This window comes from Thalassophryne amazonica, chromosome 1 (genome assembly GCF_902500255.1).
Source record: "Thalassophryne amazonica chromosome 1, fThaAma1.1, whole genome shotgun sequence".
Classification (NCBI taxonomy): domain Eukaryota; kingdom Metazoa; phylum Chordata; class Actinopteri; order Batrachoidiformes; family Batrachoididae; genus Thalassophryne; species Thalassophryne amazonica.
The window spans coordinates 93782892-93810190 of NC_047103.1; the positions used below are offsets into that span (position 1 = coordinate 93782892).

General features: G+C 41.0%; 1 long non-coding RNA gene across 1 annotated transcript; it reads left to right on the forward strand.

Moving 5' to 3' along the window:
- The first annotated feature begins 306 nt into the window (after positions 1-306).
- On the forward strand, positions 307-26885 carry LOC117519955. Its single transcript, XR_004563491.1, has 3 exons — positions 307-922; positions 25675-25688; positions 26870-26885. It is a non-coding gene; the product is annotated as an uncharacterized LOC117519955 (long non-coding RNA).
- The last annotated feature ends 414 nt before the right edge of the window (positions 26886-27299 follow it).

Sequence of the window (27299 nt, forward strand, 5' to 3'; positions counted from 1 at the left end):
GACTCATTGTCTTCAATCACAGTATTATTCAAGAGAAAAAAAGAAGGATAATCTCTAACATTTTACTCTTTTTTATTATTTCATTTAAAATGTTCCATGTATTTTTATATTATTCTTGTTTTTAACGAGTAGCTCGCTATAGTATTTTTTCTTACTAAATCTCATAATATAAATTAGTTTATTCTTATAAATTTTATATTTACTTTCAGCTTCCTTTGTTCTTAATTTTATAAATTGTTTATACAATAAATTCTTCTTTTTACATGCTCTCTGAAGTCCCTTAGTTATCCATGGTTTATTGCCGTATCGATTAGTGTATATTTTGTCAACAAGAGGACAATGTTTATCATATAACTTAGAAATAGAGGAAATGAAACCATCATAGGATACATCAACATCATCAACATAAACTTCATTCCAATTCTGACGTAGTAAATCTTCCCTTAAATTGTCAATGGCTATTGGTGTTACTTTTCTACTCAACCTATTAAAATCCTTTCGAAACACTCGACCATGTAATGCAAAAACAGTGAATACTGGCAGGTGATCAGTAATATCACTTACCAGTAGTCCCGCACTGAGCTTACCGGATATAACATTTGTTAGAATATTATCAATAAGGGTTGTTGAGTTCGAAGTTATTCTGCTTGGATGAATAATAGTCGGGAATAACCCCATACAATATATGGAATTTATAAATGAAGTAGTTTGTGGATGATTGTGAGGATTTAGAAAATCAATATTAAAATCACCACAAATAAATAAATGTGCATTCTTATTAATTTTGTTGTACATTCCCATAATTATTTGTTCAAAGGTATCAATATTTGCTCCAGGAGCTCTGTATATGCAACTAACAACCGTATTATTTGAATTTATAGATGCAATTTTGACCGTAACACATTCCATAATATTATCAACTGTAATGGACATATTATTAACTAGTTTACAATTATAATCAGACCTTACATATAATGCCACGCCCCCGCCTCTTCTCATCTGTCTATTAACCAGAAACAATTGATAACCATCCAGTTGTACTAAATCTTGACTGACCTCAGATAACCATGTTTCTGATATTGCAATCACTGAAAAACTTTTTTTTAGATGTTATCAAACAATCATTTATACTTGAAAAATTCTGGGAGAGACTTCTACTATTAAAATGTATTATTGAAAAATCTCCATCATTGATTATGTAATCATTGAATTGTTCTTCCGTAAAATAATTACAATGTCTCTCAATATTGTCACTAAAAAAAGAATCTGGGTCAGATTCCAATCCAAAATGGCGAGAGGTAGAATGACTATGATTAAATGTTTCCAGGCAGAGCTCCTTGGCAGAAATAAACTGATTATTGACCATGATTATTTTACTTTATGCAGATTTTCCTCCATCGTCACAATCATCCAATACATTTCTTTATTAAGTATTATTTCACAACTTACATCAATTAAACTCACTAAGGTCATGTTCATCTTTAATCCATAAGGTTTTCGCTTCTTCAGGTGTTCCATTTAATTTAATGTAAACTTTACAATTAAATGTCCATGTGGCCTGTATCTTATTTTGTTTTCTTAAAAGTCGTGCCTGTCTTGCTAAGTCTGAGTTCTTTCTGGTCAAGTATTCATTAATGTATACATTTGTTCCTCTTAAATTCTTTGCTTGTTTTAGAATTGCAATCTTCTGTTTCCTGCTTGTAAGCCTCAGTAATATAACTCTAGATTGGTTTTTTCCTCTCCGCGGTAAAAGGTGACTACTTTCAACATCATTGGAATTTATTACAATTCCTTTGTCCTTCAAAAATGAAATCACCTGTTCCTCCACAGAGAGGTTATCCATTTCAGATGGCTCCTCTCCTGGGGCCAAAGAAAAGAGCTGTCGAAGGACACCAGGAGGAAAATTGTAGATGTGCACCAGGCTGGGAAGAGTGAATCTATAATAGTCAAGCAGGTTGGTGTGAATAAATCAACTGTGGGAGCAATTGTAAGAAAATGGAAGACATACAAGACCATTGATAATCTCCCTCGATCTGGGGCTCCACGCAAGATGTCATCCCGTGGGGTCAAAATGATCATGAGAACGGTGAGCAAAAATCCCAGAATTACACAGAGGGACCTGATGAATGACCTGCAGAGAGCTGGTACCAAAGTAACAAAGGCAACACATTATGCAGAGAGGGACTCAAATCCTGCAGTGCCAGGCATGTCCCTCTGCTTAAGTCAGTACGTGTCCAGGCTCGTCTGAAGTTTGCCAGAGAGCATATGGAAGATCCAGAAGAGGATTGGAAGAATATCATGTGGTCAGATTTTCAGTTCAATTTCAATTGATTTTCATTTATATAGCGCCAAATCACAACAGAGTTGCCTCAAAGCACTTCACACAGGTAACGTCTAACCTTACCAACCCCCAGAGCAACAGTGGTAAGGAAAAACTCCCTCTGAGGAAGAAACCTCAAGCAGACCAGACTCAAAGGGGTGATCCTCTGCTTGGGCCATGCTACAAAACATAAATTACAGAACAATTCACAGAACAATTCACAGATGAATATACAAGAAATGCTAGTGGCGCACAGGACAGGAGGATCACCAACACGAACACAGCTCCCATCTCTGGATGGAGCTGCACCTTAAACAGAGAGAAAAAAACAGAATCAGGCATCAGAAAGACAAGAAATACTGTATAATTTGTCAGCATTAAACAACAAGAAAAACAGAGAAATACTAAGGTGATTGCCGGCCACTAGCCCTAAACTTCACTAAAAGACCCAGAATTTAGGTAAAGTTGAGGCCGCGGCCTGCTCCAATTGCTAATAAAATTAATTAAAAGAGTAACAAAGCGTAAAACAAAACTGTACCTGTATGCTAGCCATATGAAAGGGAAAATAAGTGCATCTTAAGTCTGGGCTTGAAAGTCTCCACAGAATCTGACTGTTTTATTGACGCAGGGAGATCATTCCACAGAACAGAGGCATGATAAGAGAAAGCTCTGTGACCCGCAGACTTCTTATTCACCTTAGGGACACAAAGTAGTCCTGCACCCTGAGAACATAAAGCCCGGGCCAGTACGTAAGGTTTAATTAGGTCAGCTAGGTAGGAGGGTGCCAGTCCATGAATAATTTTATAGGTTAATAGCAGAACCCAAAGGACAATGAAGGATCAAAAATTACCCCAAGGTTCCTCACTTTGTCAGTGTGATGTATGACACACAAGCCGAGGCTGAGCATTAACTGGTCAAATTGATGCCGATGTCTCACTGGACCAAGAACCATCATTTCAGTCTTATCAGAGTTTAAAAGTAGGAAGTTTCTAGACATCCAACTTCTCACTGCTGCAAGGCAATCGTCTAAGGATTTTATGTGAACAAGATTACCAGCAGTTATTGGCATGTATAACTGAGTATCATCTGCATAGCAGTGAAAGGTAATCCCAAACGCCGCAATATGTGCCCAAGGGGTGCTATATAAAGGGAGAAAAACAGGGGGCCTAAGACAGACCCCTGTGGAACCCCAAATTTCAGGTCACTAAGGTTAGAGGTAGTGTTACTTTACAAAACACAGTGAGAATGACTGGTCAAGTATGACGTCAGCCATGCAAGGGCACTCCCAGTAATCCCAAAATGATTTTCCAGCCTATCAAGTACAATATGATGATCCACTATATCAAATGCAGCACTGAGATCTAACAGCAACAGAACCGTAGTGGTGTCCGAATCCATTGTAAGCAGAAGATCATTCACCACTTTGGTGAGAGCCGTCTCTGTGGAATGATATTTTCTAAAAGCAGACTGCAGTGGCTCAAAGAGATTATTCTCAGTAAGATAGTCTACGAGCTGCCGTGACACCACTTTTTCCAGAATTTTAGAGAAAAATGATAGATTTGATATCGGCCGATAGTTTGTCAATACACTAGGGTCAAGATTAGGTTTCTTAAGTAATGGTTTAATCACTGCAGATTTGAAACATTTAGGAACAGATTCAGAAGTTAAAGAAAGACAAATAATTTCCAGGACAGTCGGCCCAAGAGTGGGCCACAGGTCCTTAAACAGTTTTTTTTGGTATAGGATCAAATAAATAGGTTGTGCTTTTTGTTGACATTACGGGTTTTGTCAGCATGCCTAGTGAGATACTGTCAAATTCTGTAAATCTAGGTAATACCTCAGTAGTGGCGCCCACATCAATTGCAGGGTGTAGTAGCTGGATTAAGGCATGCCGGGATATGTTTAACCTGATGTCTACTATTTTCTTCCCAAAGTAATCCAGGAAATCTTGTGCTGTAAAAGGAGAGCGAACTACAGGTGGTTGTCCATGCAAAAGTGTTGCCACCGTGTCGAACAAGAACTTTGAGTTATGCTTGTTTTTGTTGATCAAATCAGAGTAGTAAGTCCACTTTGTAGCCAATAATGCATGCTTATAGTCTAAGATAACATCACGCCACGCAAGGTGAAATACTTCTAATTTTGAACAATGCCATTTCTGTTCTAGACCTCTTGCTTTATGCTTGAGGTCACGCAGATAATCATTGAACCAAGGTGACTGTGATTTGGGGTAGTGCGGTTTTAACACAGGTGGTGCAATCATGTTGAGTGTAGTTTTGAGCACTGAGTTTAAACTATCCACAAGTCTGTGTACTGACTGGTATTGTCAAATGTGAAGCTAAGACATCAGGCAGTCTAGCTTCGAGTTCAGTCTTAGTTGAGGAGTTGATGCATCACCATAAAGATATATAAGGTTGTTGTTCCACTAAACACGGCAGCGAAACTGTAAACTTAATAAGTGAGTGATCAGACACCACTGATGTAAGAGGCATGATGTCAATATTCGTGACAGCAATACCACGTGCGAGAACCAGATCCAGGGTATTTCCACTAATGTGTGTTGATTCCCGAATGCACTGCCGAAATCCTAATGCATCCACAATTTCCATAAATGATTTGCAGAGGGGATCAGAAGGCTTATTTATATGAATGTTAAAGTCACCAATGATCAGAATGTTATCTACACTAGTTGACAAGTTAGAGATGAATGCACCAAATTCATCTAAGAATTCAGAATGTGGGCCAGGAGGCCTATATACAGTGACAAAGTAATACAACTGATTTTTATTCTTCTGACCTTGGCAATGTGTAATATCCTGAGCAGAGCGGAGAATCAGATGCTCAAATGAGTGATATTTGTAATTCCCAACAGATGAAACCAAAATAGAACATTTTGGTAAAAATTCAACTCGTCGTGTTTGGAGGAAGAAGAATGCTGAGTTGCATCCCAAGAACATCATACCTACTGTGTAGCATGGAGGTGGAAACCTCATGCTTTGGGGCTGTTTTTCTGCAAAGGGGACAGGACGACTGATCCGTGTTAAGGTAAAAATGAATGTGGCCATGTATCCTGAGATTTTAAGCCAAAATCTCCTTCCATCAGTGAGAGCATTGAAGATGCAATGTGGCTGGGTCTTCCAGCATGACAATGATCCCAAACACACCACTCAGGCAATGAAAGAGTGGCTCCGTACAAAACATTTCAAGGTCCTGGAGTGGCCTAGCCAGTCTCCAGACCTCAACCCCATAGAACATTTGTGGATGTGTGGATGTTGCCCAGTGACAGCCCCAAAACATCACTGCTCTAGAAGAGATCTGCATGGAGGAATGGGCCAAAATACAAGCTACAGTATGTGCAAACCTGGTGAAGACTTACAGAAAAAGATTGACTTCTGTCATTGCCAACAAAGATTATGTTACAAAGTACTGAGTTGAACTTTTGTTATTGACCAAATACTTATTTTCCACCATAATTTACAAATAAATTATTAAAAAATCCTACAATGTGATTTCCTGGATTTTTTTTTCTCATTTTGTCTCTCACAGTTGAAGTGTACCTATGATGAAAATTACAGACCTGTCTCATCTTTCTAAGTAGGAGAACTTGCACAAGGGACTGACTAAATATTTTTTTTTGCCCCACTGTATTGATATTGCTAAAATCTTATCAATCCATCCCTAATTGTATTGCACCAAATCGCATTGTATCGCATTGTGAGGAACTGAATCGCCATCAAATACATATCAAATCGCATCAGATCAGGAATGGGTGAATTGTATCACATTGTATTGTCAGTATCGTCATGTATTGCAAAATGTATCGTATCGCTGGCAGTGTATTGAGGTGCGTATCGAATCCTTGTCAGTGATGAGATTCACATGCCAAATCCTGATCACTCACCTTTGTTTCTCCTTCATTTATTCATCTGCTCATTTTCTGCTGCTTGTCCAGGTTGAGGAGGTAGTTGACTAAGCATCTTATCCCACACTTCCATATCCTCAGCCAAGCCTCTAACTCTTCCTAGGGGATCCTGTGGTGTTCCCAAGCTAACTGTGTCTTTGGTCTTCCCCAGGGCCCCTCCCAGTTGTCCATAGGGAGGCGGCCAGGGAGCATCCTCACCAGATGTTTGATCCACAGCTGGCTACTTTCAGTGGGAAGAAGCAGAAGCTCTACTCTGTGTCACGCTCAGATATTTGAGCTTCTCGCCTTGTCCCAGAGTGTAAGCCCAGATTTGTTATGCTTGGTTCTGGAGACAATTCAAAAAGCACAGGATTAGGGTCCAAAATGCAAGGAGGCAGATGTTAAACTTTAACCAGTTTACCGTAGTAAGTTGAGCTCAAGGGAGGTATGGGAGGAAGGGAGTGTGGAGGGAAAAACTTCCTCATGTCTGTAGTTCAGCAGGTACCAGTGTCACTGACCAAACAATCCCCAGCAAAAAATCCGTCCGCCCTGCCTTCACTGCGCATGCGTCATCAGCCGTGGTTCACCGATTATCATTTTGTTTCTGCTTAAAACTTCAGTCTTCATCTGTCTCAGCATTATTTCATTATAAAAGATGGAGCAAGCGATTAGAGAACCGCAACTACATGGGCCGCTAGCTGTTGTGTTCATTGTGCATCCATCATTTCAAAACGTCAGCAAATATTGCCTCTTGTCTGCTTAAAACAGCCTTGAATGATTTAAGAGGTTTTACCTTGTTATCTGATGGAAAATAATCCCATTAATCCATTTGAATGCTTTGGGGGAAAAGACTCTTTCTCAGATGACGCCGCAAAATGATGCATGCACAGTGGAGGCAGGGTGGACGCAGTTATAGGGGGAACCGTTCGGTCTGTGACACTGGCCCAGGGTCACCCCCGTCCTTGTTGATATAACACTTTGTGTTTCTCCAACCTTATGACTAAATCATGGCTCTGATGAGCTAAAGGTCATGTTTGTATTATGATGTTGTTTTTGTTATGGCAGATGTCCTTAAAATGGGTTTCTGAGAATGGAAAGGCAGAAGGAGCTGACGGTACACTGCATGCTGTATCTTTCTGGAACCAGGTGCATCTTATTTTGCTTCAACCAAAAAAATAAATAAATAAATAAAAATCTCTCCCCATTGATATGTCTGACTCTTGATTGTTCCTTCATCCCCGGTCCTTCATCATTTTATGCTGAACATCATTACAGAAATACCACAACAGGGAGGACTGCTGGAGTGTGTTGAAGCCAAGGCCAGGTGGAACTGTGGCAGCTGGATGTCAAATGAACAGGTTAGTGGATCTGGAGTGAACAACTAGAAAAACTTGCTGAGACGAAAAGGGGTAACAGTAAATACAACAAAGTCGGAGGACCAGCGGTACAGTGAGAATGACAGAATTATATGGTGAAGCTTGTAAGTGAATCCTGGGAATAAACAGCCTGATGAGTAAAGTGTAGGTGCGACAGCTGCCACAGGTGTCCAACATAAGCAATCACCAACCAGCCGTCCACAGTGTCACTGGCAGAAACAGAGAGAGAGAGAGAGAGGAAAGCAAAGCCAACACACAACACAGATACACAGATAAACAACCATTCTCTCAACAATATTCTTTGGAGTATTCCACAGTCTAAAATGAATGATTTGCTCATCTTAAAAAACAAACAAACAAAAAACAACCCAACTTAAAATAGCAATTTTGCATGTTTTTTTTTTTTTTTTTAAGAAATTCTAACTCAGCCATTACTGAGTATACACAGGATGCTTATAGTCAGACTAAATCAAATTGAGCAAAGCATTTCATTAACTGGTTTTGTATACTTAATTTGTTTTGTACTCTACACTGTTAATTAATTTTAACCAATTTATAAAGGTTTTGGTGTTATTAGTTAGCCAAGTTATTTAATTTAAGCGATTTTAGCTTCTTTATTTTGCCTCCATTCCACTCAGTAATGTTCATGCAAATTATTACCTTAATTTTGTGAATTTTAAAAACATTTTTTAACTTATTTCACTAAAGTCTGAATAAATTACACATTGCAGTTCAAGTTTTACAGTCAAACTGCTTATTTTAAAGCTATTGTCAACCAACATCCAACTGTTCTATTTTTTGCCATTCTCAAACTCTCTCTCTCTCTCTGTCTCACACACACACACACACACACACACACACACACACACACACACACACACACACACACACACACACACACACACACACACACACACACTCTCTGTTCATACAATCACTCAGTCCCACACTCACCTTAAAACCACTCCCACTCATTCATTCATACTCTCTCTCTCTTTCCCTCACTCTTTTCATAGAATCACTTAGTCCCCCACTCATCTTCAAACCCCACCAACTCATTCATTCACTCTCTCTCTCTCACACACACACACACACACACACACACACACACACACACACACACACACACACACACACACACACACACACACACCACTTCTCTCTCTCTCTCTCTTTTTTGGAAGGTGGTGTGAACATTGTAGTTTGTACATAAGGGTCTTTTGTCAATTGAGGAATTTCCATATTTTCAACCATGACTAAATATACTAAAACAAATACATCACAGTTGTACACATATCACAATTATTGTGATATGTGTACAACTGTGATGTATTTGTTTTAGTATATTTAGATTTTGTTGTGATTTGGCACTTTATAAGCGGATTAAATTGAAATTGAACAATATTTTATTGAGTCTTAAAGTAAATAAATATGAAATTGGTCACTGGATCCTTAAACTTTGGACATAATAAACTCTACATGGTGGATCCTTGATCTCTGGACATAAATAGGAATAAACAAAATCTGTAGTTTTTGTCAAAAACATTTCCTTTCAGACATTATTGGCATAAATGTCTTTCCATTTTAGTCAGTTGTAGTTTCTGTATTACAATGTTTGGAAAGAGGTGTCATTTTATTTAAAGCGGCGATTCGTTTTGAAGTTATTAATTCAGACTGGACTCTGTCTCAGCAGAGAGCCACGCAGCGATTGGAGCTGTGACAATGGAACAGAGGACTATTCTTGTTTCTTGACTGCAACAAGACAAGAGTCCCAGTTAGTCACTTTAATCTACACAAAGGTGGCTCATGGTATTTTAATGGCTTTGAAAGGGGTTAAGACGCGGACTTGCCGTTTCTGAAGAGCAGTGAATCAAAGAACCAACAAACTAGCGGATCAAAGCATTGCTTCAATGGTTCACGCTTGGAGTCGTGCTGCAGAAACGGTTGATTATGGACCCGTTTCAGACCAGACCCTGAATATCCAAGTTTATTTGTACATCCGTATGACTCTGAAACTCGGAAAAATCTGTATAATTTACAGACAATCCGTATAGGTTGACATGTATGGGAAAACCACCGAAAATGTAATTTAAGTCATCATAGAATGCCTTTACACACTAATGTCTGAAAACTATTTATAAACCACTCACTATTTCTTGATGAAATAAGCGCCCAGTTTTCCTTGCACAACTTTTTTCCTTTATGCCTTGATCATCGACTCAACTGAACTGACACTCTATTTATTTTCCTGTGTGCACCTGCATGGTGCATTGTGGGATCAGATCAAAAGCTGTGTTCATCACGGGGCCAGTTCAGCACTATTCGGGATTATTCAAGATTTTTTTTTACTGATTACTAACAATGCGTAAAAAAATCTGACCGATGCAACTGCATCGGTCCAAACCGGTCTGGATCTGGGCCTGAAGCTATAGTTATAATGGTGATAAATGGTGGTTGGAGGGGCCCCCTGTGAATTGTTGTGTGGGATCCCAACAGATTCTCGAATTGCACTGCCTCTGATCTGATTGCTGTTTGGTTGATTCTTTGATGGAGGTTGTGTTTCTGTTGCAGTCTATGAGTCTGCTTGTTTGTTTGCCTTTTTTTACTTTGATTCTCAGAATCGTCACAGTCAAGGGTCAGATGGTGAATTTTGAACCTGATCACTGAGCCCGAATTGGTTGATGAATGTTATGTTTCTGTTGCAGTCTGGTTGCGTGTCATGTTTGCTTTGATACTCAGGATAAATGGTGTCAGTGTCAAGGGGCTGATTCTGACTTTGATCCTAAGAATTTACCTTTGATGCTAATCACTGAGCTTTGATGTTGAATTTTGATACTGATCAATGAGAATTGATCCTGATTGCTTATTGCTTTGATTCTGTGATGTAAGTTATGTTTCTGTTGCAGTCAGGTGGTGTTTCTTTGACTCTGTAGTTTTCCTGAGTTTTGTCTGTTTTTCACAACATTATGACCACAATTCCTCTGGGGCGAACAACTGCCTGAAATGAGCATTAGTAAGCAGCTGACCCTTGCCAAATAGAGCTGAGTATGTCTTGTACAACAAAGGCCATGCTTCCTCCATTACCACAAACAGAGAGGTCAAAAGGATGTCTTCTCTCTCCATTATTTTTTGCTCTTTATACAAATGATTGCAGCAGTTCACAGGATAGTTATTGTCATTAAATGTGCAGATGATGCATTTGTTGGAATGATGTACAATTACAATAAAAGCAGAGCCACAATCCTCCCTTTTTCATTTTGATGGAGAGGGATACCTTATTTTAAACATCAATACACAAGAGGTGATGATAGTTTTAGTGAATAGTGAAATAAGTAACAATAACAATGACATTGAGTCTGAAATACAATTTCAGTATCTTTGCTTTGAAAACAATAGCAGGCTCAGAATAATAATAAAAAATAAAAAAAATCACAGACCTGTCAAAGCTCGGTCTGTCACGTGGAAGGTCACAATTTGGTGTCTATACAAGTCACCATCAGCTCTAGTTTCAAAGTTATTGTAAAAAAAAATGTGATTTTCAGACTATTCAATGACCTTAATTGACCTTAACCTTTGACCTCCATATTAATGTTATTGAATGAATTATGATTTAATGTCATTACAACAAGTGCAACAAAATTATCTTCACACCCAATTACCTCAGAAATACAGCAATTAATCCACAATTATTACTGGTTGAACGTAATAATGGCACACATCAGAATTAAAACAACTGCACATATACATTTGATTTGTTTATGTACACTAAACTTTGAAGCAATCCATCATCCGAACTGAGGCAAAGTGAGTGTAGGCCGCAGCACAGTCCCGTGCAGCCGAGCTTAGGGGCGGGGGTGCTGCAGCTGTGCTGCTCAGCCTCCCGGAGTGGCAGCGCGGAGGCCGGGATGGGGCGTGGGTGGGGACAGAAACAAAAAGGAGTTCATATCAGTCTCTGTTCATGTGTGCGTAGAGTCTGGAGTGGCTGTAGGGGAGGGCAAATGAAGAGTGAGCCAAATGTTTCACCAAAGCTGTTGAAATCCTTCTGGAGGGAAACATTGGGGCATTTTGACCTTCGGTAGCTGATAAGGCTGCCATGTTTGGGTTAGGCCTCTCTTTAACCATCCAGATCCAATTGTGAATATTGACTAGTCTCCAACTTCAGTTCCATTACAGGGCAGACAATTGCTCCAAGATGGTTTCCAACTTGTGTTCAAGTTCAAAAGTTAATGCTGTCTGAGATTGTACTGGCTTTCCCACCTCATTAATCATGACAGACAGATGTGGGGTTGTGGTTTTCGTAGCAGCCGTCTTGCCAATTTTCCAGTAGGTCAGGGCAGCACATAATCCAAGCAGCAGAAGACCTCCTACCATAAGTGCAAATAAGAATAAATTCTCGACATCTTCCATGGAGAGTGGTGCCAAGCACGTGAAGCGCCACTTCTCCCAAGTGTCGATAACATAGCTCACAGGATAGGTTCTATCTGGGCATGCAGGGTCCCCCAGCCCTGATTCCTTTTTGAAAAAATGGTGTCAATAGTGTTGAGAGACCAGCTGATCAATTCCATGGTTATTTCAAATATAGTTGGAAGAATACACAGTCTGGTGAATTTGGGACTTTTGAAGGTTGGGGCAGAGATAGAGAAAAACACAGAAGGAGAGGAGAGAGGAGGAGATACGACTGCCCTCGCCAGAGTCCTATGCTGCAATGTTACAGTTGTATGCAAACGTTTGGGCACCCCTGATGATTTCCATGATTTTCCTTTATAAATCATTGGTTATTTGGATCAGCAATTTCAGTTAAACATACAAACCCAATTCCAATGAAGTTGGGACATTGTGTGAAATGTAAATAAAAAGAGAATGCAATGATTTGCAAATCCTCTTCAAGCTATATTCAAATGAATACACCACAAAGACAAGATATTTAATGTTCAAACTGATAAACTTTATTGCTTTTGTGCAAATATTTGCTCATTTTGAAATGGATGCCTACAACACCTTTCAAAAAAGCTGGGACAGTGGTATGTTTACCACTGTGTTACATCACATTTCCTTCTAACAAGACTCAATAAGTGTTTGGAAACTGAGGAAACTAATTGTTGAAGCTTTGTAGGTGGAATTCTTTCCCATTCTTGCTTGATGTACGACTTCAGTTGTTCAACAGTCCGGGGTCTCCATTTTCATATTTTGTGCTTTTATTATTATTATTATTATTATTAGTAGTAGTAGTAGTATTATTATTATTATTATTATTATTATTATTATTATTATTATTATTATTATTATTATTATGCTTTTTCCTCCATGCTTAAAGCCAGGGGAATTTGTCATAGCCTCTTTCACATAACAGCAGTATAATAGTCCTCAGCCATCCTGAGCACTGTGTGTGCAAACATGTCATCACTTCAGCCGTGTTAGTGGTGCTGAACATTTGTGAGAGTGCCGCACAGCATTCATATGCAAATCCTTGCATCCGCAAAGGCTGCACCAGTGCTGCTCGACTTTTGAGTGTGTTCCACATAGCATATGTGTTTGTACTGCTCCAGATTTATGGCCATATTTTTGTTACCATTCCAGATGGCATTCATCTGACAGTCAGCCACCATGCTTGAACGTGGCAGGTCAACCAAGTCAGTGAGATTACACTTGAAAAAGTCACCTATTCACCTGTTTTAGTGTGAGCTTGTGTCTCCGCCTACTCCACCATTCATAGCCCAGTGAGATATTACCCATAGGGAGTTCTAAGATGTGGCTCGCCATAGTAGGGGCTGTCTGGAGATCATGTGAACAAACTTGGAGGAGGAGGTGTTGCAAGAACAAGGCTTTCATCTGCTTCAACTCAAATAGTTGTGGTGCATACTTATCCTTTAATAATATGCTGTGCCCTTTGACACTTTGCAAGAAATTTTTTTACTGGTCATCTAAAAAAAAAAAAAAAGGAAATGACAGCTCACACACCAATGGGTGCATTCAATTTCATTTTCAAAACACACCCATGATTAATTAAGAAACACAATCCCTTTTTACCTTGTGCCTTACTTTACCCTCAGATAACAAATCTAATTTGTTTGAACTTGTCCCATTAAGTTGCTGTGGGTCACCACAGTGGAACTGTTATGGATCCATGATTCATGGTGGTTTGGCACAAGTTTTACACTGGATGGTCTTCCTGACATAACTGCACCTGTACATGGAGAATGGGGAATAAGTGGTTCTGAACAAGAGATATGTTCTGATTGGGAGGCAAACATGATCACCGCTTGCATGGCACTTGTGCTATGCCCCTTAGACTTTAGACATCCGCTATGTATTACCAACATAAAGCTATTATCGTTAGTACATACACACTAACAAATTAACCACTGTCTCAATGAGAAAAAGTGATGTAACAATTTGCATAGATTTTTCAAAGTTATTTCAACTTAACTAGAGAGGTCTTGTGACATTAACTCAGTTGAAAGTTGAAATGATTTATTGTTACATCAGTTTTTCTTACTGAGACAGCAGTTCTCCTTTTTTAGAGTGTAGTGTCTTTACATTTAATGTCAAAAACCAAGAACTGGAATTAAGAATATTAATTAATTTCATAAAATACGATGGATGGCTGAAAAAACAGCCTGTGTGTGTTTTGATAATATTGCACAGCTATCAGAACAGTGGAGTCTTGTCCATGCAGGCAATCGTGTGACGCACCACTAGACAACAAAGAGGAAAAGAAATGTGGGAATTTTTTCTGTCACATTCTCTCACACCACTCCAGCTGATTTGCACAGTTTGTCCTGGCTCTGAATCATCATCCAATCAGTGTGAATTTGTGCTTCTTGAAGTACCTGCCCTAGTGTGGACACTTAACGTTCATATGTCAGATGTAACCCGGGAAAGGGAATTAGCCTGGCAGGGAACGGCTGGTCATGATTCAAAATCAACATCTTCCAACTCACTTTCAAACTCTCTGGGTAACAACAACAACAACAACAACAACAAAAAACTAGGAGGCTAACGGCAGCTCACGGAACACCTCACTGTGTGAGTGCTTCAGCTGCCCATAAAATACTCTTACAGCTCAGCCATGTGCACAGCGGAGAGAGAGAAGACTCTATAAAAAGTTTATACTGTATTTGAGAGCTGAGTTGTGATTTGAAGACCATCTGAAAGTCACACATCTTCAAATAGCACAGTGACACAAATTGAATATGCAGAACACTTTTGTCTTACATTTTGTCAATTGACATGTTTCAGCAATTGCTGTATTTTAAAAATAAACCACAAAGCAAACCATTTGTGATTAGGCCCATACAGAAAAGCCATTGTGAAATGTACTCTTATGGATGAGGAATAAATGTCAAGACATCAGATTTAGATATAGCTAGCAGGGATACCATCATACAACTTGATATAAAATGAGAGAAAATGACCTGTAGCAATAGCTGAGTGGTGTGCAGTTCTATCAATCACACTAAATTAAACAGACAATAGAAAAGCCAATGGCGGATTTCAACATGCACGAGAGGGCACCTCAGCATAATAAAATAAAAATATTTGTTCCACCCTAATGGATTGATGTCTATGTCAGTGACAACATAGCCGCATGAGTGTAGCCTGAAACACATACTGGATGTGAAGGTGGAGTGCATAAACCCAGACAAGAAAAGGTTAAAAAATATAAAGGAATGGGGAAGTAGGGGAAGCCGGGGCACAGTGTAAATGATACTGGGGCTTAGTAAATCACTTTCTAGACTGATTCACTGTGCCCCGATTCACTGTGCCCCTGGTGTATGTGACACACACGAGTCATGTTATCAAATAGCTGATAGTCTGTAGAAGACATAACACACTTGTTACCTGTATAAAAGACACCTGTTCACACACTCAATCAATCACACTCCAACCTGGCGCATATTGCGGCGTTTTGGGATTATCTTTCACTGCTATGCAGATGATACTCAGTTATACATGCCGATAACTGCTGGTAATCTTGTTCACATAAAATCCTTAGAAGATTGCCTGGCAGCAGTGAGAAGTTGGATGTCTACAAACGTCCTACTTTTAAACTCTGATAAGACTGAAATGATGGGTCTTGGTCCAGTGAGACATCGGCATCAATTTGACCAGTTAACGCTCAGACTCGGCTCGTGTGTCATACATCACACTGACAAAGTGAGGAACCTTGAGGTAATTTTTGATGCTTCGTTGTCCTTTGGCCTCCACATTAGAAATATTACTAGGACTGTTTTCTTCCACCTGCGAAATATAGCGAAGATTCGTCCGACCCTGTCTATGGCTGATGCTGAGACCCTGATCCATGCATTTATCTCTTCTAGATTGGACTACTGCAATGTTCTATTTTCTGGTTTACCGCAGTCTAGCATTAGGGGTCTCCAATTGGTTCAAAATGCTGCAGCCAGACTTTTGACATGAAGCAGAAAGTACAACCACATTACACCCATTTTGGCATCCCTTCACTGGCTTCCTGTCCCAATGAGATCAGATTTTAAGGTTCTGCTACTAACCTATAAAATTATCATGGACTGGCACCTCCCTACCTAGCTGACCTAATTAAACCTTACGTACCGGCCAGGGCTTTACGTTCTCAGGGTGCAGGACTACTTTGTGTCCCTAAGGTGAATAAGAAGTCTGTGGGTCATAGAGCTTTCTCTTATCGTGCCCCTGTTCTGTGGAATGATCTCCCTGCATCAATAAAACAGTCAGATTCTGTGGAGATTTTCAAGTCCAGACTTAAGACACACTTATTTTCCCTTTCATATGGCTAGCATACTGGTACAGTTTTGTTTTATGCTTTTTACTCTTTTAATTCATTTATTAGTAATTGGAGCGGGCTGCGGCCTCAACTTTGCCTAAATTCTGTGTCTTTTAGTGAAGTTTAGGTCTAGTGGCCGGCGATCACCTTAGTATTTCTCTGTTTTTCTTGTTGATTAATGCTGGCAAATTATACAGTATTTTTTGTCTTTCTAATGCCCGATTCTGTTTTTTCTCTGTTTAAGGTGCAGCTCCATCCAGAGATGGGAGTTGTATTCGTGTTGGCAATCCTCCTGTCCTGTGCGCCAATAGCATTTCTTGTATATTTGTCCATGAATTGTTCTTTGAATTGTTCTGTAATTTATGTTTGTGCATGGCCCAAGGAGAGGGTCACCCCTTTGAGTCTGGTCTGCTTGAGGTTTCTTCCTCAGAGGGAGTTTTTCCTTACCACTGTTGCTCTGGGGGTTGGTAAGGTTAGACCTTACCTGTGTGAAGCGCTTTGAGGCAACTCTGTTGTGATTTGGCGCTAAATAAATGAAAATAAATTGAGTAAATTGAAAATTGAAAAAAATGAGTGGACCAAAATCCCTGCTGCAGTGTGTGCAAACCTGGTCTTATTTGCAGCAGTAACATACCAATAAATTATTAAAAATCATACATTGTGATTTCCGGATTTTTTTTTAGATTATGTCCCTCACAGTGGACATGCACCTAAGATGAAAATTTCAGACCCCTCCATGATTTCTAAGTGGGAGAACTTGCACAATCGCAGGTTGTTCAAATACTTATTTTCCTCGCTGTATATGTAGTTTTGCAGATATAGCTACTGATTCACTATACCCCGTGATTCACCCTGCCCTGGTTTCCCCGACCTAAAGTAATTGGACTTTTTCTTCCTGTCTGGATTAGAGAAGGTATTCAGGCAGGATTTGGGACACATGGTAATTATCCCATCTGCGATCCCATCTGCGACTCCTCCCCACTTGTCCCCAGCTTGCTTTCTAAATCCTCCCCAGCCCTCTGAGCTTAAGCAGGATTGTCTTTCTTTGCTCTACAGTCTCTGAGGTCACAAAAAACAAGTCAGGCTTTTGTGTCCCAGTAACAAAGGATTTCAATCGAAGAGGAGCACAAGATACAACCAATGTTTCTGTCAAACCAGCTGTTTGTAGCATTCACTGCACCACAAACTGCTTGATGTTTTTAGTTAAAAACATAGACTATTTTGTGTTGGGAAGGTGTCGTAGCACGGACCCACAACAGGGGGCGCAAATGAACGGACAATGAATAAGCCAAAAAGGTAACAATTTAATGTTGTGATAATACACAACGAAACGTACAGTAATTTGCACAGTTGTAAATCCAGGTGACGTGTGGGCAGGCTCGAAGATAGGAGACCCCCGACGAGAGAGAAGCCGCGTCCCACACGGCTTCCACCACCAACGGTCTGAAGAACACCGGAGCCGCCAAGTCCCGAATCCCCAGGTGGCCTCTGTCTTCGGCTGTCGACCCTGGTACTGCTGGCAGAAAGCAGAAATATGATGAGTGAGTGTGAATCCGCACACTCAGTAATTCTCAGTCCGAACACAGTTAGGAGGGAGCACCTCCACCTCCAAATCACACACTCGTGCAGCTCCTGGTTAACCACTTATCTGGGTTGGGATGTGAGGCAAAGCCGTCGCTGTCACACCAAACGTCAATTCCCCAGACAAGGCAACACTCCAGGAAAACGGCTGCAATAGAAGTTCAAGTTATTACACACACACAGTGTTAGTCAGCAGAGAAATTACCTCGGTAATGGTAGTCGATTTCTCGGCGGGGAGGTGGAGTTGCAGTCCGGCTTTTATGGTGGTGATGATGAACGACTGACAGCTGATGCAGAGGATGAGTGACAGCTGTCACTTCTTCTGGGTCTGGCGCCCTCTCGTGCTTGGAGCCCGCACTCCAAGCAGGGCGCCCTCTGGTGGTGGTGGGCCAGCAGTACCTCCTCTTCAGCAGCCCACACAACATTTTGTTCATTATATGTGTTGTTCAGTTCCACCATAAAACAGCTGAAGCACTGGATGGCACTGAAGAGCAAAAATATTGAGAATGTAATCATCCATGCATTTTTTTTCTTTATTCATTTCAAATAATTACCCCAAAATTAAGTGAAAGTGATTCCTATTTAATTCAGGAACATAATCAAATTGTTGGAGTCTGTACATATGGGGCATTAGTCCATCCATGTACCGTGAAGGTAACGAGTAGACCATAGTATATGTCTCAGAAGTATTATCCTGGATTGAATCAAACTTTTTTTCCCTTGATTATCTGTTACAGTATCTGTCGGTCAAATCCTAAGTGAATCAAGAAATGACTGACTGAGTGCATTCATTGCACAGCAAAACTGCATGACTCACATAAGTGCAGTGGGTCAACAATGAACTAGTAAATTTGTGATTTAATTTCACCTTTGAAAGACTGGCTGTTGTTTTTGTCTTTACTTTGACTTCCAAATAAAAGCCCAAAATGTGGTTTCATGCAAATTGCTGTAGTAGTGTTTGTCCACTCCCAAAAGTAAGAACTAATGCTGGCCAGTAAGGGAACTCCAGTAAAGGTGGAGCCAAGTTGCAGGAAAATAGAATTAGGAGGAAAGAGAATTTATAGAATAGAATTCTATTTCCACCTCTGGAGGAAATAGAATCGTCCTTCAGAGGTGGACGATTCTCATGCCCACAGTTGGTCGTTTGCGACCAACTGTGGGCATGAGGCCCTGGCACTGGTACGTAAGCTGGAAAAGACTGATAAAAAGATAGCTAACTTTAGAAACCACTTAAGATTTAACCTGAGATGCAAACAAAACAATGTTATTCCCAAATGCATGAAGCAAAAGGCACTAGAAGCAGGTCACACAGCAGAAAAGATCCAGCACAGTTACCTTAGGAGGATTTTGGGTCTTAGAATTAGAAGGCTTCATTTTAAAATATTAGACCTCCAAAATAATCTGGATAGTCTGCACAAAATGTTAGTAACCTTAGTGGAGGAAGAGGCCCATAATAATATCACAAAGTTCATAGTTAAAATTCAAATGGCTGAGCATTTAAAAAGTAAGGAGCGGCAAATCAGGAAGTTTCACAACCTTTTAGTGCAGAAAAGGCGTACTTTCAGTGGGAGTATTTTTAAAGATACACTCAGACAAATTAGTGACAACAGGGAAAATTGGGTAAAGAATCTCTCCAACAGGGTTCTTACACAGACAGAAAAGGATGTGCTCGCTAAAGGACTAAATTTCTCAGTGACCCCTAAACGTATTCCGACAGTAGATTACATCACTGCAGTAGAGTCAGCCATTAAACATAACAGTTTGTCAGAGTCAGAAGCTGGGGACCTCCGACTAAGAGTCACAGCAGTGACTCCTCCGTCCAACATCACAGGAGAAGAACAGAAAGCTTTGTCAGCACTGCAAAAGGACCAAAGCATCCTTATCCTGCCAGCGGATAAAGGCAGATGCACGGTGGTCCTGAACACATCGGATTACGAGGCCAAGATCAACAACTTGCTCAGTGACTCCAACACATACGAACATCTGAAGAGAGACCCCACGAGTGGCTGTAAGAAGAAAATCATTAGCTACCTCCAAAACCTGGAGAAAGAGGGACTCAACGACAGGCAGACATACTACAGACTGTACCCTGGGGATGCCACTCCGTGCATCTATGGACTGCCCAAAATCCACAAACAGGACGTGCCACTCAGGCCTATTGTATGTAGCACAGATTCCATTACGTACAATTTGGCCAAGTACCTAAAGTGGATTTTGGCTCCTCTAGTGGGTAACTCAGACCACCATGTGGAGAACACACAAGATTTTGTGAACAAGATCAAGGACCTACAGCTGGAGGCAGATGAAACTATGGTGTCATTTGATGTGACATCGTTGTTCACCTGCCATATACATGCCGTAGGTATTAAAGGCACTGCGCTGCGGTGGTTTGAATCATATTTATCTAATAGATTACAATTTGTTCATGTAAATGGGGAATCTTCTTCACAGACTAAGGTTAATTATGGAGTTCCACAAGGTTCTGTGCTATGACCAATTTTATTCACTTTATACATGCTTCCCTTAGGCAGTATTATTAGACGGCATTGCTTAAATTTTCATTGTTACGCAGATGATACCCAGCTTTATCTATCCATGAAGCCAGAGGACACACACCAATTAGCTAAACCGCAGGATTGTCTTACAGACATAAAGACATGGATGACCTCTAATTTCCTGCTTTTAAACTCAGATAAAACTGAAGTTATTGTACTTGGCCCCACAAATCTTAGAAACATGGTGTCTAACCAGATCCTTACTCTGGATGGCATTACCCTGACCTCTAGTAATACTGTGAGAAATCTCGGAGTCATTTTTGATCAGGATATGTCATTCAAAGCCCATATTAAACAAATATGTAGGACTGCTTTTTTGCATTTACGCAATATCTCTAAAATTAGAAAGGTCTTGTCTCAGAGTGATGCTGAAAAACTAATTCATGCATTTATTTCCTCTAGGCTGGACTATTGTAATTCATTATTATCAGGTTGTCCTAAAAGTTCCCTGAAAAGCCTTCAGTTAATTCAAAATGCTGCAGCTAGAGTACTAACGGGGACTATAAGGAGAGAGCATATCTCACCCATATTGGCCTCTCTTCATTGGCTTCCTGTTAATTCTAGAATAGAATTTAAAATTCTTCTTCTTACTTATAAGGTTTTGAATAATCAGGTCCCATCTTATCTTAGGGACCTCATAGTACCATATCACCCCAATAGAGGGCTTCGCTCTCAGACTGCAGGCTTACTTGTAGTTCCTAGGGTTTGTAAGAGTAGAATGGGAGGCAGAGCCTTCAGCTTTCAGGCTCCTCTCCTGTGGAACCAGCTCCCAATTCGGATCAGGGAGACAGACACCCTCTCTACTTTTAAGATTAGGCTTAAAACTTTCCTTTTTGCTAAAGCTTATAGTTAGGGCTGGATCAGGTGACCCTGAACCATCCCGTAGTTATGCTGCTATAGACTTAGACTGCTGGGGGGTTCCCATGATGCACTGAGTGTTTCTTTCTCTTTTTGCTCTGTATGCACCACTCTGCATTTAATCATTAGTGATTGATCTTTGCTCCCCTCCACAGCATGTCTTTTTCCTGGTTCTCTCCCTCAGCCCCAACCAGTCCCAGCAGAAGACTGCCCCTCCCTGAGCCTGGTTCTGCTGGCGGTTTCTTCCTGTTAAAAGGGAGTTTTTCCTTCCCACTGTCGCCAAGTGCTTGCTCACAGGGGGTCGTTTTGACCATTGGGATTTTTACGTAATTATTGTATGGCCTTGCCTTACAATATAAAGCGCCTTGGGGCAACTGTTTGTTGTGATTTGGCGCTATATAAATAAAATTGATTGATTGACTGACCTGCATCCCCACTGCTGAGGCCGTCTCAGAGACTGCTGGAGGATGTGTCTCTACTTGAAAGTACCAAACTCACACCAGACCACATCTGCCAACTCTTGAAGATCTGTCTCAACACCACGTATTTCCTGTTTAGGGGGAATTACTGCAGGCAGATTCATGGTTGTGCGATGGGGTCTCCGGTATCCCCCATTGTGGCCAATCTGTACATGGAGCGAGTGGAGAAGACAGCCTTGACGTCTTTCACGGGCATCACTCCCAGTCACTGGTTCAGATATGTTGATGACACATGGGTCAAAATCAAGCAACAGCAAGTTGAGGACTTTACAGAACACATCAACTCGGTGGACGCGAATATCAAGTTCACACGTGAGGATGCCAGAAACAACCATTTAGCCTTCCTGGACTGTGATGTTACGATTGGAGAGAACAGGCAGCTCCAGACATGGGTTTACAGAAAACCAACTCACACTGACCAATATCTGCTCTTCGGCTGAAACCACCCCCTTGAACACAAGCTCGGGGTGATCAGGACGCTTCAACACAGAGCCCTACAGGTGCCCACAACTGCAGAGGGAAGGGCTAAAGAGCAACAACGTGTCCGGAAAGCCCTCACAGTATGTGGGTACCCACGATGGTCCCTGGACAAAGTGCAGAAGTCCCAGAGAACAAAGAGACCAGATAGACAGGAGACGGAGACAAGAAGAAGAGGAGTGTCTCTCCCTTATTTAGCAGGAGTAGGGGAAAAACTACAAAGGATCTTCAGACAGCACAAAATCCCAGTTTACTTTAAACCGGTTAACACCTTGAGACAGAAATTAGTTCACCCTAAGGACATGATCCCTAGTTACAAACAGAGCAATGTAGTGTGTTCTATCAGATGTCAGGAAAACTGTAACGAACACTACATAGGTGAAACGAAGCAACCTTTACACAAAAGGCTATACCAGCACCGCAGAGAGGGCGCCAGTGGACCTCAGTCTGCGGTTCACCTCCACCTTAAACACACTAACCACACGTTTGAGGACAAGGAAGTTAAAATCTTAGACAGAGAGAAGAAATGGTTTGAGAGAGGGGTCAAGGAGGCATTCTTTGTGAAACGTTTGAAACCCAGCCTTAACTGGGGAGGGGGTCTGAGACACACTTTATCCCCTGTTTACAATGGGGTACTCAGGTCAAAGGAGTTTCAGTCTTTTGTTCATGGTAATGAGTTATACACGTCATCAAGGGAGACATCAGAAAGGCTTCCAGAGCAAGAATTTTAGCTGAGGAAGCTTCTGCGATTTGAAGCGAAACGTCCTCGTGTCAAGCAACCCAGTCCAGTCGAAGATTCAAGCTTCTCTACTATGGAAACCACCTGGACAACTGAGAGCCTACACAGAAACATAGCTAAAATGTGATTTTGCACTCACAGAACCTATGACATGTTGAATAATGTGCAGGGCAGTTTTTTTTGTTGTCTTTTTTTTTTTTTCCTACTTATAGACAAAGTTGGGTGTAATAAAGATAAAGATCAGCTTTATTTATTCCAAAGGAAATTATTTTACCAGAGTACAGAAACAGTAAACAGCAAACAATAGTTAGTTAAATACACAATTACAGAAGTGTTAGTATTAAATAGAAATCAATCAATCATTTTTTAATAAACACAACAAATTATGCGAAATGACTGGAAGATCTATTGCACAAGATGTTTGACAATATTGCACACAACTCTGAATAACCGAAGAACTGTTTGTTATGTATTCATCCTGCAGAAGGGGGAGGAATTATAGTCTGATTGCCACAGGTAGAAAAGACCTCCTGTGGAGTTCTGTGGTGCACCTCAGTGTTCTCAGTCCAATACGTTACAGTGTAATATGCAACCACAACCACATTACATTTGTCTGTAATGCACTGATGGTGCGTGCTGTTCTAAATTCAGTAAGCACAATACAGTTCCTAAGTGAGCATCCAAAGATACTGGATTCCCTTAAACATCATGCAGCATGAACTTGACTGGCTAGCCATTCGGTGTTTCGCAGTTGTGAATCTGGCACTGTCTAGCGTCTGTGACGCACACGAGAGTTTGGTTTCAGCAGGGTTCTGGTGTCAGGAGCTCAGTGCTCACAGTCTAAACACATCTCATGAAGTATGGACAATAAGACAACATGGGGGCACAGCAGAAGTCCATCACAGGTGCTACAACTTGGGACAGCATATAATCATCAATACCACTGTGAACTTGCTAAATTAATGCCATCCACATCCTTGCTTTGTCATTGTTAACATGCGCTGTGAGACAGCGGAACTCTGTTGGCACCGCGGTGCATTCTGGGAAGTGCAGGTGGCCGCCGGGGGCATTATGGGAAATGCTGAAAGACCAAATGACTTTGTTTGCTCTCCCAGCATTTTTCTCTGATTGCCCAAAACTACTGGATGAAATAAGGTTGAACTCTTTCTTGTTAAGGATATACAGTGAGGCAAATAAGTATTTGAGCCACTGTCAATTTTGCAACTTTTCCCACCTACAAAGAATGGAGAGATCTGTAATTTTTATCATAGGTACACTTCAACTGTGAGAGACAGAATCTAAAAAGAAAATTCAGAAAATCACATTGTATGATTTTAAGTAATTAATTAGCATTTTATTGCATGAATTCTGGCTCTCACAGACTTGTTAAATTTTCTTTAAGAAGCCCTCCTATTCTGCACTCTTCACCTGTATTAATTGGACCTGTTTGAACTGTATAAAAGGCACCTGTCCACACAATCAATCACACTCCATCCTATCCAACATGGCCAACACCACAGAGCTGTCTAAGGACACCGGGGACAAAATTGTAGACCTGCTCAAGCCAGCACATGTCTGAGCCCATTTGAAGCTCACCAGTGACCATCTGGATGATCCAAAAGAGGTGTGAGAGAAGGTCATGTGGTCAGATGAGACCAAAATAGAGCTTTTTGGTATCAACTCCACTTGCTGTGTTTGGAGGATGAGAACAACTCCAAGAACACTGTCCCAACCATGAAGCATGGGGGTGGAAACATCATTTTTGGGGGTGCTTTTCTGCAAAGGGGACAGGACAACTGCACCGTATTGATGGGAGGATAGATGGGGTCATGTATTGTGAGATTCTGGCAAACAACCTCCTTCCCTCAGTGAGAGCATTGAAGATAGGTCATGGCTGAGTCTTCCAGCATGACAATGACCCTAAACACACAGCCAGGGCAACTAAGAAGTGGCTCCGTAAGAAGCATTGCAAGGTTCTGGAGTGGCCTAGCCAGTCTCCAGACCTGAACTCTGTACAAAATATTTGAAGGGAGCTGAAACTTGAAACCTGACAGATCTGGAGAAGATCTGTATGGAGGAGTGGACCAAAATCCCTGCTGCAGTGTGTGCAAATTTGGTCAAGAACTACAGGAAACATCTGACCTCTGCAATGGCAGACACATGTTTCTGTACCAGTTGTTAAGGTCTGTTTTTCTATTGTATCAAATACTTATTTCATGCAATAAAATGCAAATTACTCACTCATCTTCAACCGCTTATTTCGGATGGGGTCGTGAGGGCAACAGCTCCAATCTCACGTTCCATTGTCCCCTCACTCATGAACAAGACCCCAAGGTACTTGAACTCCTTCACTTGGGGCAAGACCTCATTCCCTACCCGGAGTATGCAATTGATCGGTTTCCTGCTGAGAACCATGGCCTCAGATTTAGAGATGCTGATCCTCATCCTAAACAGTATTGGTGACAGGGCACAGCCCTGGCAGAGGCCAACCCCCACCGGAAACGAGTCTGACTTACTGCCGTGCACCCGAACACTGCTCTCGCTTTGTGAGTACAGATGGCCCTGAGAAGGAATACTCCTGCAGCACCTCCCACAGTATCTCCCAGGGTACACGATCATATGCCTTCTCCAAGTCCACAAAACACATGTAAACTGGATGGGCATGCTCCCAGGCACCCTTCAGGATTCTTGTGATAGTGAAGAGCTGATCGGTTGCTCCAGGACCAGGATGGAACCCGCATTGTTCCTCTTCAATCAGAGGTTCGACTATTGGCCAAACCCTCCTTTCCAGCACCTGGAGTAGACTTTACCAGTGAGGCTGAGTAGTGTGATGCCCCGTGTTGGCACACACAATCTGGTCCCCTTTTTTAGATTTGGGGCCCACCACCCCAGTTTGCCACTCCTTAGGCACTGTCCCAGACCTCAATGCATGTTGAAGAGAGTCTCATCCAAGACAGTCCCTCCAAATCCAGAGCCTTCAGCATTCATGGACAGATCTCATCAATGATCTCACTGGGATATACAGGTATATATATCCCAAAATGCTTCTTGCTTCCTCTCCCTGCACTGCCTCCAGCACCTGCTAGGCCCCATAGCACATGAAACAGAGTGACTGTGCAAGAAGGAGAGCCACCAAGACACATAGAAAATTTCTTTCACCAAAACATCAAATCTAGGCTTGCAACTCAGATGTACCTTTGGCAAAATTGTAGCTGAACTTTTCAGGTCTTCTTTTTCAGAAAATCCTCCTCTATACCACTTCATCATGAAGCGTATAATGGGGATACAAAATGAAAAAACATGCACTATGCACAATTTCTGTAATCATAGCCACAGAGCATGTAACTTCTTCTGGGTTGTTCTGGGTGTCTTGGTGGCTTTCCTCACTCTTCTTCTGGCATAGTCACTCAGTTTTTGAGAACTACAGATTTACCATCGAGTGCCATACTGTTTGTATTTCTTCATAATTAATGTAAATAACGTCCAAGACATATTCAGTGACTTGGAAATGTTCATGTATCCATCCCCTGACTTGTAGAGCTCTCAAGTCTCACTCATTCGGAGTGAGACTCACACTTTAAAACGGTCCTGTCAGGTCTCATGCACTCAGCGTGAGACTCAATATGTTGTCACGCTCTCATGCTAATGCATGACATTCCACCAAAATGACCTGCAAGACAAGATTTGGTGGAAAATAACTCCTTGAGCATATCTGAACTTGAGAGCTATGGACTTGTCTGGAGAAAACTGGCAATAAAAGTGATTGTTTACCAGTATTATACCAAAGCGGCTGATTACTTATGCAACTCATCATCTTGGCTGTGATAGGTTTTTTAATTAATTTATATCGTTGTAGAGATTTGTTTTCAATTTGAGTTTAAGGAAGATCATTTTAGAAATTTTTATTTTTGTATTTTTGTATTTTTTTTTTGTATTTTTTTTTTTTTGTATTTGAAATGGCATCAACAAATTTAAATGTGTGAAATACCAAGTGTTCCCATGCTTGTGGAGGGCACTGTATATTTCGGAAAGATGTGTTCCTGTCTGGGACTGATCTTCCAGAAATCAGCTGGTAAAGTTTCTTTCCGCTCTGTCAGTCTTGTCAAAGTCTTGGTAGTATGAAATATATGATCATATATTTCATTCCACCAAACACGGACGTCTCTGAAAAAGACGTTGCATGTGTTGCTCCAAAACCTGGATATACAGTAGTGTTCAGAAAAATAGTAGTGCTACGTATGTGACTAAAACGATTAAT